Below are 15,061 nucleotides of genomic sequence, written 5' to 3'. Positions count from 1 at the left end.
TGTTAATTGATTCTGTTGATTATTGGTTGGTTTTAATTGTTACCAAAAATTTATCCTATGTCAATTTAATAGAAAAGTGTAGTGTAGCCATCTTTGAATCTTTTGACTTTTTTGTTTGTTGTCAATTGTCATCAACCTGGTGTCCATATCGTCTCTCGGAACAAGGAAAAGAAAAGCATGGAAAAAAGTTTTCTTTTTTTGGTTTGACTTTTGAGGGTGAAAATTAAATTGAAAAGAAAGAGAGTAAAGGAATCCCATCAGGGAAATGGTGATATGTGGGCCTAAACATGGTGTCAAGTATCCCTAGGCGTAGGTAATAATATCTCTTTTGGGCTTTAGCCCAGTTCAAAACCAAAGATAAGGCCACATCGTTTTTCTTGAACGAACTGGTTGCTCTGCAGGCCCATATCTATGTTTTGGAGCTCCGATTCGCGACGAATTAGTCCTTAGCATATCAGGCTGGAGGATATCGTAGAAAAAAAATCTTTTGATTTGAAATATTTTTATCCATAATAACATTATGAGAATATAAATCTTACAAAATTACGTCGGTCTTGCTATTATAGATTATGCGTAAAAAAAATTATAGCATTAGATTATTTTTACAAAAAAAGGTTGTAAAGGACAAAAGTCTCCTTTAAATACGACGACCAGAGTCTCAGTAGATACCAAAAAAGTAAATAATCAATTTTTTAATTATTATTTTCATATGAAAGAACTTAATTAATTTTTTATTAATAATTAATTTAACATTCGTTATCTATAAAGATAGAGAAAAATAGAGAAGGAGAGAAAAGAGAGAAAAAAATAAAAAAAAATGGGAGAAGAAATTTGTTAGTTTTAAAAGTTAAATTGTAAATTACACATAGAGTGTGGAGAATCAAGAGAAATAGAAAAGAAAAAGAGGTAGATAAGAGAACAAATGTCCAATCTAAAAAAAACACGTAACACTTTTGAAGAGAGTATACTGAAAGAGTTGATTGAGTCAAACAGGATAAAATTTTTAATGGACAGAAATAAATAATTTGAATCTCTAGTCAAAATCAATTGAACTTTTAACTAAGAGAGATTGCTAACAGAGAACCACATCTAAGAGAAATCAAACGACCGCGACTCCGACAATTGGCACGAGAGTCCGTGACAGAGTTGAGGTTCGCCGGCAAAAAATGACCGTCAGCGTGGCTTACAGTAACCTGAGCAACACCGACGGGAGAATTGAAGTTGGAGGAAGAGGTTAGCCTAGTTCAGCGACTACGGCACCGTATGGCCGACGGAGAGTTCCTGGGCGATGAAAAACGTGAATTTCAGTAGCTGATAGAGTTCAGTCAGTGTGGGTCTGTCTTTAGTTTTTGAAATTGGTTTCAAACTCACTTTGCTAGTAAAGGAAAACAAAAGGATGAAAATTACTAATTAACTTAGTGTCTCACCTAATTTAGTTTTACTGTTCCTAAAAAATGAGCTTATTGTTAATTTGTTATCAACTTCTTATTAGTAAATGCTGTATTAGTTTTGCAATTTTAATTTAACCATAAATTATTGCAGAATTTGTACTTTTTAAAAATTTTTAAAAAATGGGTTATAAAATAAGTTTCTAACATCATTGTTACATTTTAATTTTAACAAATTGCTACTAAAATGGTTTGATTTTCTCATCTCTTTACAAATTAATTTAAAACTTATTGTTTGTGAAATACGATGAAAAACAAGTAACATGAGATTTTTTTTCCCTTATGAATCAATATTTTCTAAAAGAAAAAAAAAGTTGGTAATAACTTAATAAAATAAACAATTAATTAGTCTTAAATTAAAATAATTAAACATATTTTATAAAAGTCATAAAATTAATGATAATTAATTTTTTTATTATTTTAATTTTTTCATCTTAAAATATTTAAATTTTTTTATATATAAAAAATTCATTATTTTCAAAATTCATTATATCATGGCTTGGAAGTGGCGTATTGATTTTCGCTTAATTCTGAGAGACGTAAATATCGTAGCAGACACCATGACAAAAGATGATGATGAGATCACACTTTCTGCAAGTCGAGCTTCTAGTGTCCTGAAAGAAGTTTGAGCTGAATATTCAACGAGACTGTCCTACATCTTCTTAGTCTTTTAGGATTTTGTTTTTTCTTTTCTTTTCTGTTTGGTTGTTTTTCTTTTCAGTCACCAAAAGAAAAAAAACAAAAGTTTCCTACATAAGAGATGATTTATATCTACTAATATAATATTACAAGCGGATGAAATATTGAAAACTCAATTTTTTACCATGTTTAATCCAAAATACTATGAATCAAATGACAGTGAAGTCTTTAAATATTCTTTGAATTTAGCTGCTCCTGGTTTTTAGTATTATATTTGTATTTGTAATAAGAAGAAAATATATGACATAATAATTATATTTTTAACAAACGCTTTTAAAATAAACATATTGAAATATAATAAATATAACTGTTAATTCAATATTTATCAATGGATAATTACTAAAAACAAAAAAATATTGCATAAATAATACAAATAATTTCATAAAATATAGACTACTTTATACCATTAAAAGAAAATAAAATAAATAACAAAAAATAAATACATAATTATAATTTTTGTTATGTGGTACGATGTTATTTTTAACATAATAAGCCATAATATTCTCATACATAAAAATGTAAAATTTAATATTACTCTTTTTTGGAGTTCATTTCTATACAAAGAATAATAATAATAGAAAAGAATAATATGGGATACAATTAGAGAATTTAAGTAAAATACTAATTGATAACTTAAACAAATAATGAAACTAATCTCGGTTGCAGTTGATAGGACTCGAACTCAAGACCTTTGAGATGGGGAGGGGATGGAATGCCGTGTGAGCTATGGTTCATTGGCAAAAAGATATGTTAAATTATACCTTCTTTTAATTTTCATTTTTTCATCCACATTGGTCTTTCCAAATTACTATATGGTTTGTGTCCAAAGTCCAAAATTCATTAATTTATCTTTTTTTGTTGGAGACCAAACAGGCTTTTAATTTGATTGGTTTTTGTCCACACAGTTATAGGCCCACCTAGCATAAATGATGTTTGACCTGTAAAATTACATACTTGTCCATGCGGTAAACTTTTTGAAGTTACCATACTTATCTAAAAGCCAGTTACATAATGCAGCATTGATTCACTACCTCCACATAACTCCTCTTGTCACCTGTCCTCAAATTATTGGTTGGTCAAATCTTGGGCATCCTTAGCCACTACTACCCGTGCTACCACAGAACTCACCTATATAAATTAATACTAGTGTTATAATATTTATTTTAATGTTAATTTGGTTACATGTGTGCATACGCGTAAATGAAAATCTAAATCTCTTAACCCATTAATCCATACCTCAAATTTTATGTTATAGATTTTTCCAAAAGGAAAAAGTATAAATAAAAAATCATGTTCAAGGCAAACCAGAAAGGGTATAAGATAGGTATATATCTATGAGTTTGTTTGTAGGACAGAAATTAAGATATCGATGAATAATAGGACAAGACTGAGATGGCACATAGGTGTTTAAGATGAATATGAATGATCAAATACTGGCTCTATCCTGTCCTGCCTCATTGTGATCCTTAGATATTGAAACTCCCTTAACGGGCCTAATGATGAAGGTAGTATGCCTTTAAAGAAGTTTTTTTCCAAATCCAAGAAAGTGAGCTCCAAAAATTTTTCATTGAAGGATGGTAGTGATCTATTGAAGTTATTACCATTGAGGTTGAAATGAGTGAGTTATGGGAGCGAAGAAAAGGCTAAGACATCAAAGGTCCATTGAAGTAGGAAGCAAAAAGGTTTATGCATAACTATAGTATTTGTTGTTTTGCTACAAAGAATGGCTTTCCAAATGCAAAGTTGGTTAAGGCTGGTGAGTGAAAATGAGTTGAGTGAAGAAGAAAGAGGAAGACATAGGGTGATTTACCTTTTGACAAGTGTTTTTACTTCTGTTGGTGGTGATAATGTCACTGTTGTATTCAATGTAAGTATGGATATAAGAAGTATCGTAAAGAGAATAGAAACAGTCTTACGGAAAGTTTTCATATTTCTAACTAACAAAATTAGAAAGCTTTCTAATGGAGGTAAAAATGACTTATTATAATAAGCTTCTTAATGCTACGTAAATAGTAATAATATTTTAAAATAGGAGAAATAAGAACAAAAACATATTAATAAAAACAAAATTGAACAAAATATGAATATTTTAAAATAGAAGAAATAAGAACAAAAATATATTAATAAAAATAAAATTGAACAAAATATGTATGAGGAAGAAACATAGAGTATAGTCTTATGCATTGCACAAGTTTTGCATGAGTTTCGCATAAATTTTAAGTAGAAAGTATAAATGCATATATGTGCGTGTGTCCGTGCGTGTGTGTATATGAACATCTTAATTTTTAAATTCACTGATCTAGAAACTCTAATTTCATGTTATATATGCTTTTTGAAAAGTAAAATTATAAATCAAGAATCTTGTTTAAGATAGTTCCGGAAGGGTGTGTAACAAGTATATACTCTTAAGTTTGGATAAGGTCAAGAAATTTAGATAACTATGAATTATCAGACTAGAGTAACATGATGCATAGGTATTCAAAATGAGTATGAGTAATTAAATCCCTGGTCCACCCTCTCTATTATGCCATCTCTAGATACTGAAGTTCTTTTAAGTGGCCTAAATATGAAGATAATATGTCTCTAAATAATTTTTTTACAAAATCCAATAAAGTGAGCTTGAAGAGTTTACCAATGAAGGATGCTAGGAATCAATTAAAAGTTGTTGCTACTGAGTTAAAATGAGTAAGGTTTAGGAAGGAAGAAAATGCAAAAGCATAAAGAATGTGAATTATCCACCCATATCCATAGAAAGCTAAGAAATTTATCATTATTTTGAGAACTTTTAGACTCTTCATCATTGCCTTTGGATCGACATACAAGGATTGCTACCTAATCTCTAGTGGTAATCCATAAACTAATATAAGAATACAAAGAAAAACTTTTTTGTTAATTCTTCCTGATTTGCTTGTGATGCATTGATGTAAACATTTTATTTTCTCATACATATTCGTATTCCATTGAAGTGATATTTGCTATTTAGAAAATACCATTCGTTGAGGCTGGACCAGCCAAATTATTGTAAGAAAATTCAACAAATTGAAGGTTGATCATGCTATAAAAGATTTTGGAATTCGACTAGATAAATGGTTGTGTAAAGATTGGGAAGCTCCAAACGTGTAAGAATTTTAAGGTTTTGAGAAAATTTTCTTGGAAGTAAGTTATTGATAATTTAGAGCAATAATAGATTGCCAAATTCAAATGGGATCTCCCCTGATGGATTGTTAGGCTTAAAACCAAGGTTAGTAATTTATGAAGATTACCAAGCTCTTTAGGAATGCTTCCAATGAATTTGTAACTGGATAAATCATGAAAGTTAAGATCACCCAATATGTTAACACTCTCAGGGTCTTCTCTTAACAAATGATTCATGCCGATGTTGATTTGTGAATTAATTATTATCCACATGCAGATATTCTAGTCTACTCAGTGTACTCAACTCGGAGAGAATTTTTTCTAAAAGTTCATTTTCTTTTACTCATTTCCGTTGTAATCACATCTCAGAAAGCTTACCAACAAGGTTATTTTCACAAAGTGAGATAAAATCAAGACTTTAATAAATCACAAATTACTCTATGATATTACCAGATAGTTTATTAACATTAAGCTTGAGTCTAATTAGACTTCAACAATTTCTTTAGAAGTTTGGTGAAAACTCAAAAATGTTGTTATGATGGAAAAATTAGTTAGCGTGGTACCATTGCACAAGTTTGATGGCATTTCACCTGAGAAATTGTTATTTAAAAGGTAAACAGTTTTCAATTACAAAATGATCTCTGAAAGATGTTATTTTTCTAATAATTATTACAAAAATTTACATCAAAATATGATCTCTAAAGTATATTTTTAGAATATATATTTAATATCTAGTTCTTTTTGTTGCATTTATAAATCTTTCAGAGGCTTATTTATTGATAACATCTTATGAGGTTATTTTTGTCAGTGATATAAATTTTTGGGTACTATTTTTATAGTTTAGTGTGTGTGTGTATGTACCTCTACATCCTAAATAACTACATCCAAAGACAAACTCTTATATAAGGAGCTTTTTGGCTCAACCATTAGTCACACCACATCCACCTCATTACTCTCTATTATACTTCTCTTTCTTTTTCACACAGATGGCCAGTAATCAATTTTTTTTTTTGTAGTTTATCCTAATGGGATAATAAAAAACGGTGAGGAGGGAGTGATATTTGACTGCAATTCACCTATGATATTCCGCACTTGCTGTCTTAATTCTCTAGATGCGCTAAAAAATGTCATATTGAGCAACATAAGGGCAATAGATTCTAAGGAGATTGGAAAAGTTGCATATAGATTTCGATCAGCGCTACTGAGTAGAGGGTTTATTAACAAGACATTTTGGATCAAAGCTGATAAGCATGTGAGGGTAATGTTCGACGTACATGCTAGCCTGATGCCACAACATATGATGGAATAGTATGCTAAAGTTCATGACGTAGGTAGTAATTATAGGCCGTCCTCCTCGATCTCATAGGCAGTCCCAGTAGCGGCAACACTGATTCACTTTGCCAAACCTCCCGATGGCGTCGAGGAAGACGATAGAGAGTCTAATTCGAATTACATTGCCAAAACCGGATCGTCTAATGAGAGTGATTCTACTGAAGAGTATGTTTCAGAGACTCCAATTGGTGGGGTGTTTGGTTTCTTCTTTCTCTCCCTTTGGTCATTCTACAATTATCAGAAGTTCGAAGTTATTATCACACTCTTAAAATGCAACTAAGCTGATACTTTCAACCTTAGCGAAGGAAAAGATTACGACACGAATGGCGGCATGGAATTTTGGGAGGGCCATAAGTTTAGGAGTAAAGATGTTGTTCTCATAGCAATGAAGAACTACAACATTCGAAGGAACACTAAATATAGAATTTTGGAGTCGAATAAGACAAAATACAATTGTTGATGCAAACAATTCTTTGGTGGGTGTCCATGAAAATCTTCGTATAGCACTTTGACAGAATTTGAATTATTGGTAAATGACATCCTTTGCATTCTATGAAATTAACAAGTAAATATTGATTGTTATATATTAGATTATGAGATTTATAAGTAATTTTTTAGGGAGGTGCGTAGATTTCGGGGGCCACATACCTATTTGGCACCAACCATGTCTTAAAACCATACTCAGTTGGATAGCAGTCTTATTTGCATTGTTATCCTGCCAATTATATATGTTGATCCCTTTGTTTCCATCCTAGTGTTGCAAAGTGCAGTACAACAGAGTCATCACTTTATTCCATCATATCGAAAGGTATGTATGACAAAAAAGAAGGCAATTGCTCATATTTACGGTGATTGGGAAGAGTCTTATAACAAATCTTTATCCTAGCACCATACACGATTGCATTATGCTATTCTTTATTATAACAGGAACATGATTGATAGAGATTATAGCCATCTTGATAAGGTATTTTGGATCTTCCCTCTGTGTGTCAAAGCATTTAAGTACTGCAAGCCTTTTGTATCGGTTGATGGGACACATTTATATGAAAAATATGGAGATGTGTTATTAATCACTGTGGCATAAGATGGTAATAACAACATTTTGACCATAGCTTTCGCACTATTGGTGTTTGAGTCCACTAAGTCATGGTCATTTTTTTTTGACAAATTTGAGATAGCACGTTACTTGGTAACATGTCCTTCTTTTCATATCTGATAGATCTCAAGTCATACATACTATCTTTAATGCACCTAATAGTGGCTGGCATCCTCCAACAGCTAACCACACTTATTATGTACGTCACATGGCTTCCAACTTCAATACCCAATTCAAATCGAAAACAAGCAAGATATATGTTACCAATACAGTGTATAGTCCAAGCAATGAGGGATATGAGTGGTCTTGGACGTCTTGAAGGGGTTATCAAGGGATATGTTGGAGTGGACACTGAGGTTTAGAAAAAAACTATGGCTTCAGCATTGTGATGGAGGTCACAAGTATGGTCATATGATGATGAATCTCTCAATTGTTTTAAGGTGAACGAGGAACCTTCCAATGGCAGCTATTGAAAGGGATACTTATGAGAGACTACAATAACTATTTGTGCACAAAGGTTGTGAAGCACAGACTCAATTGCAAGGTGGTCAGGTATTCCCACAATGACTATTAACAGCTATAGAGAAGAATAAAGAAACCCTGTTGAGGATGAGAGTCACCCACTATGATCGTTAAGAATCAGAATTCAGTGAGGAACATGTGGAGTCTCTGGAAGGGTGGAGCTAGTATTCCTATCACGTCCGACTCAATTTGCGTGCGTGCAACTGTGGGCTATTCCAATCCCTGCATTATTCCTGTGGTCATGCATAGGGGTGTTCGCGGTGCGGTTTGGTTCAATTTTTTAAAGAAAAGTCATCCAATCCAATTTTATATTAATAGTGCAGTTTGGTTTGGTTCGATTTTTTTACTAAAACCATCCGAACCAAACCAAACCAATTAAATCCGGTTTGGTTCGGTTTGGTTTATTCAGTTTTTCAATTCATTCAAAAAAATTTCATGTCAGTGCACCAATTTGTGTCCTTTTTCCTGCACTAATACTGAATTAACAATATCCATGATTCCATGTTATTATCCAATTCAAAAATCAATGGAAAAATTATTCAATTTCAATCAATTAATTTGTTTCATTCGTAGGAACTACAAAATTTTTGGTCACCTTGCTTCAAATTCCTTGAGATTAGGCATTGTTCCTCCTTTCACATTCTATTCTTCCATATTGCTTAAAAAAAAATTAGAACTAACAACCCTAAACATGCAGACAATAATAAAAAATAGAACCATAGCTTCAACTCTAAACCAGAATTATCCCAAATTAGAAACAAAATGAAAAATTTTGAATTATAAAACAAAATCAGAATCAAGAACAACCAACCAAGTGTTTATTACAAATTAGAATCAACAAGAGTAGACTAAACCATAATTAAAAAAAAAGAATTGAATCAGAACAAAAAATATCAAAACAAACCTAAGACAGAAGGATGGAACGGCTTCAACGATGTTGAAGAATAAATTGGGCGGACGGCACGGCTTCAACGACGAAGACGAAGGGGATGGACAGACGGAACATGGTTTCAACAACAACAAATGGATTCAATGAAGGGCTTTGCGATTGTCGAAGACGGAAGGCGCGGAGAGAGGGGATCGCTCAGTTACTTTGTGTGTGGATGTGCTGTATGGTGAGTGTGCGGTGGCAATGATGAACAAGTGTGAGAGAGAAGAGTGTGAACGAGCATGAGAGTGTGAGGGTTGTGCGGCACTGTGTGTTAGTGTTAGGGTTAGGTTCGGTGAGGATAAGAATATTTAGGGGTTTAATTATGCTGATCGGTTCGATTAGTTTGGTTCATGTTTTTTTACCTAAACCAAAATCAAACCGAACTGATGGAAAACTAAGAAATTTAGGGTGCGTTTGGTTTGCATTTTCATTTTCTGTTTTCATTTTTAGTGTTTTCTATTTTCTAGATTTTGTGAAGAAAAAAGTGTAAACAGGAGGTGAAAATAGAAAAAAAAGATTTTATTGTTTTCACTTTTTTCACTTTTTCCTTCACAAAAGCCAGAAAACAAAAAATACTGAAAATAAAAACAGAAAATAAAAATACAAACCAAAACCCTTAATTTTTCAATATTTTTGGTTATCGGTTTCTTCCATTTTCGTTTTTTTTTTTGTTCGATTTTGTTCAGTTTGGATTGGTTTTGAACACTTCTAGTCATGCACTTGCGGCATGTGCTGCAATGAGCATTGAGTGGGGCACCTTCGTCGACCCCAGTGCAAGGCTTAAGCCCAACCCTTCCATGTGCCCGAAGGCAAAGAAAAGACAAGTTTTGACACGAATGTGGAATGAGATGGACACAGCAGAGCGCTCGGAGAAGAGATGTGGTCTCTGTCAGTAAGAAAGTCATACCAGGCAAGGATGTCCCAATGCTCCAACCTTGGACTAGTAAATTGTTTCCAGACAATCGTTAGACAATTTTGGTTATCATTTTCTATCAAATATTTTATTTTAAAAATACTTGTGTACTTGCTATTGTCATGATCTTTGTATTGCATCTCTTTGAATCAAATATGTTGAGATTATTTTCGTGTTTAGTTTTAATGTTTCATCATTTTTATCATTTAGAGTAGTTGAGCTAATAAATGTAGAAGATGATAACAAATACAATGACAATAAAGTATCCCCAATTAGTACAATTTTTAGAAAGTCTAAATACTACTACAATACAAAGAAAGTCTGAAGACTATTAAAATAATAAGAAACAATAAAATACTACAATAACATCATAACAGTAATCTACTTTGGTAAAAATAAAATAATAAACTAATACTACTACTCAGAATGGTGACCCAAGAGGTCCCCTATCCCACACCCAGGTGCATGTGTTTGTCGATGAGGTTTGTTGTTGCAAGAAATGATAGCCTAGTGCTGTGTCAGAGGAGTCTGGTGTAGGGGCTGTAGTGGCTGATATGCTGGTGGCAGGGTCAGCTGATATACTAGTGGAGGAGGTGGCACTGGCTGGTAATATGGACCCGAAATCTACTGATATACTGGTGGGGTGGGACCGACGGATATACTAGTGGAGTCGTAGTAGTCTCATATGTGGGAAAAGTCTGTGTGTAGTTCCATGGTGGTAGAGTCTGTTGTTGCACGACAGGAGCTATAGATGGCCCAGGTCCATAAGCGAAGTATGTGTGGGGACCTAAGATGTAGATGCCTGACCTCCCTGCTGAATCATCTGGTCTTTCCTACCACGATACCGATCTACCAGGTCATCCATGATATCCCCATGTGCACGCATAAGATGATATAACTCGTCAAATGAAACCCGTTAGGGTGTGATAAGCTCAAAATCAGCCTGATCCCATGTGATATGTCCTAGTACTGCTCATGTGCTGAGGAGGAAGGATCGTGCTGCTGTGTCCCTGAGGAAGATCCTGGCATGAATTCCCTCGCAATATCTACCTGATGCCCAGAAAAGAAGTTGGGCGATGACATATCCTACTCGGGGATATCCTGAGAGATATCCTCCTGGCGTGCATACTCAGTGCATACGTTGGTGGATGCCCCCTCGCTAATCCCAGAGCTTCCAAGCTGGTCTATGGATATATTATCTGACCTTCCTCCTAGCCCATCGCCTGCAGTTTGGAACATCCCGTGGAAGGTCTAATACATCCCTCTGACTCAGTACAGCCGGGTGAATGTCTGCAAGCGGGTCCGCAACTCTCGAATCGGCTAAGACGTTTTCTCCAGATAGAAATCAAACATGACATGCTCACTGCCACCATGTCAAGTAGTCCTGTGTGGGTCGAAGATCTAGGACACCGTCAATAGTGACCATGTGCTGTTGCTGGCCACAGGTCCACCACCGATCATACCACTCAAGGTGCACATCAGGCCACCACACATCATCACCTCGATTGGTCTTGAATAGAAACTCATACACATTGACCTGGTCCTCTTGTCGGTGTTTTTGACCCCTGAGTTGTCTCTTGACCCTCTCCATGTACGAATCACCCCATTATTCCTAATCTAGTCAGGAATCATCTGTTGTAGATGGGGATCGTTGTAAGGTGTCCAACGGAACTGGAAAGCATACAATCCTCTAATTAGATATGGAAGAACAATATATGTAAGTCACGAGAAATCTAAACAGATCGTACCTCATTAAGTCTGAGAGCATCAAGCCTATGTCACAATCATAGTATCCTTTCCTGATGGTGGTCCCTAGTCTGTTGTCTCAGTCTTGCCGACCTATTCATGGAGGATAAATTATGTTTAGTACTTAATATTGCAAATAGCAACAAATGACACTTAATAATAAACATTAATTACCTGGATGCAAGTGGGAATCTGAATACATCATAGCCGGCCGGACAGAAGGATGGGAACCTGTGATAAGTCTACAACAACACTAGCGGTATACACCCGGTAATGTTTGTCACATCATGCCGAGCAACGCTACACAACGAATGGTAGGTGTGGTCCAGTAACGCATAACTTCAAGAAAATCGTCTGCAACTATCAAAATCCTCCAGGAGCAGCAACCATCCGAGGGAGACAAGATTGGCTGACTTGTTTGAAAACAAATACCCCCAATTAGCATCAATAAGTAATATCAGACATACTAGCAGAGAGTATATGGATCTTCCCTTGGCAGAATATGTGCGACCTTGTTTTTGAGTCAAGTCATTTTCAGACCGAAATTCTGCTTCCTATCCTCTGGCTGAGCTCAACCCACTATCATGTGGGGTACCTATGATATTGCTGGAAATATCTAGTGCAACTCCCAATTGAATCATCATCTTTGCAAAAACCAAGATGGTAAGTCATATCCTATAGTGTGATGGTGACCTCACCGCATAGAAGATGAAAACTATGGGTCTCGGGCTTCTATCGCTCGACAAATGCAGAGAGTAAGGTATTCTCAAATATAAAATTCCTTAACTCTGCTACATGTCTGACCTCAGCCTCCCTAATGTATAATAGTAGAACGTCAGACAGTGAGGTAGACAGTGTCACACAACGTGGTAAGAGCAACCAATATCTTTGTAAAAATATGATGATTAATTTTTTCATACTAGCATATAACACTGCTAACAATAACTAAATTATACATATTGACCTTATCTAATTCATCGATGTTTGGTATCTAATGTAATTAAATATTAGAATTAAGTAAATAAATAATTTTTTTTAAAATATTCTATTTTATGGATATAATCATATAACATAATTAATTAGTAATATCCTAATATAATTAAGTACTCTGTTAAATAAGAACTTCATGTAAATTTTAAAAATCAATTAATCATATTCTAATGTTTTCTTCTATATAACAACATTAATATTAATTAGCAATATCCTAATATAATATAATTTTAGTATTCGACTAAAAAAAGAACTTCATCCAATTTTAAAAAACTAATTATTCATCTTCTAATATTTTATACTAACTAATAGTCTTCTAACTAATTAAATCCAAACAATTCAAATTAATTGAATCAAAATAATTTAACATGTCAATTCTAACTAGCTACTTAGATTAAATTATCCTATCCTCTAACTACTTAAATTGAAGAATAAATGACCATTTGTACCCATGAGAGATAAAAATGCTGACATTTGTACCCATGATAGCTCGAAACTAAACTTATACCCATGATAGATGCCCTCCGTGTGACAAAAGTGCACTGGCTTGGATCTGAGCTTGGTTCGTGGGTTTCCGAACCTACGTGGCACTCCCTCCCTTATCTTCAACCCCTCTCTCTCTCACTCACTCTCTCTCTCTCTCTCTCTTCACTCTCCAATACCCACTCTGGCCCCTTCTTCCTCAACACTCCGCTTCCTCGACGGGGATCTGTTGCTGTTCCACTTATGATTCTTCATCATTGTTGTTGTTCCCTCCCTGATGCTTCGTTTGCTGGTTACTTCTTCTTTTCTCTTCTCCGTAACTGTGGTAGCGATGGAGAAGCTTCCGCTGATGCTGCATGGTTCTTCTGAGAGCTGAGACACTACCTCTGAGACTTCACCTTCTTTTTTGTTGATGATAATGGGGTTGGGAATGGGATGTTGGTTCTTTGATTCGATTTTGTCATCAGGGTTTTGAAGAGGAGGCAGAAGGGTGTCCGATTCTGGCTTCAAAATTGGAACTTGATTTCGTTTGGCAATGGGTGTTTCTGATAGGACCTCTTTCACAAACTCTTCCTCTAACACTGGTGGTAGTTACCGCTGTGGTATTTGTTGGTTAAGGTTTGAGTTGGGGAGAGAGGGTGTAAGGTATTGTTGGGGGGTTTGATTATTTTGGTGAACCACGTCCATTGCCAGAACCAAAACCCCTCTTTCCAAAACTCTCTTTTTTCTCAACAGCCTCCTTAATCTTCATGCTCTCAAGATGCTCATCAATCTTCTTCCAATCATGCCCCTTCTCCGCCAGCACCTCCTCCCTTGGTCTCACCTCGCCGAATGAGCTTGGACTCTTTGGTTTCACCACATTATCATTACCATTACCAGCACCCTCCTGTCTCTCATTGTTCACAGGGTGCTGTACGAGGTTGCAAAACGAGCCTAGGTCTCCCACCACCACCCTCACTCCTCTCACTTCCACCGTTAAATTCAACATTTTTCTTGTTCCAATTATCAGAATTTGCGCCGCCGCTAGACCTAAACCCTACCTTCCTCTCTCTTTCAAACCCAAGACCACCAGAACCGCCGTTGGAACCGAATTGGAGGAATCATCACCACCACTGGAGCTTCTATTGGCGCAGTCACTGCCGTAGTTCCTGAAGCCGCCGCCAAGACGGTTGCGGTCGCGGTTGAGCTCCTCAGCGGTGCGCTGGCGCGGACAGGTGGGGAGCACGATGGGATCTTGGTAGTCGGTTTTGGCGGCAGTGAACTCAGCAAGGGAAAAGGTCTGGCCTTTCTTCTTTTTGGGTATTGGGGAGTGAAGAGAGAGTGAGTGAGAGAGAGAGGGGTTGAAGATAAAGGAGGGAGTGCCATGTAGGTTCGGAAACCTACGAACCAAGTTCAGATCTAAGTCAGGGCACTTTTGTCACACGGAGGGCATCTATCATGGGTATAAGTTTAGTTTCGAGCTATCATGGGTACAAATGTCAGCATTTTCATCTCTCATGAGTACAAATGGTCATTTATTCTAGATTGAATTACCCTAACGTGTCAAATAAAACTAAGTAAATCAAAATAATTTAAATTGTCATTATTTTAATACATTTTTTAACTAATTAAATCAAAATATTCTAACATATCAACTAAAATTAAGTAAATCAAAATATGTCAACTAATTAATTACTTAGCATAAGAGAAACAAAAATCAATTTCGAAATCTAATACCCCAATTACATGCCACGTCGCATTTAGTCGATTGATGTCCCTATCACGCT

The 15,061-nt window shown here is 35.2% G+C and overlaps 1 pseudogene; it reads right to left on the bottom strand.

Annotated features, from left to right (window-relative positions):
- On the bottom strand, positions 13,287-14,389 carry LOC107612256 (annotated as a pseudogene).

This window comes from Arachis ipaensis, chromosome B08 (genome assembly GCF_000816755.2).
Source record: "Arachis ipaensis cultivar K30076 chromosome B08, Araip1.1, whole genome shotgun sequence".
NCBI classification, from domain to species: domain Eukaryota; kingdom Viridiplantae; phylum Streptophyta; class Magnoliopsida; order Fabales; family Fabaceae; genus Arachis; species Arachis ipaensis.
This window is presented reverse-complemented; position numbering and strand designations above follow the sequence as displayed.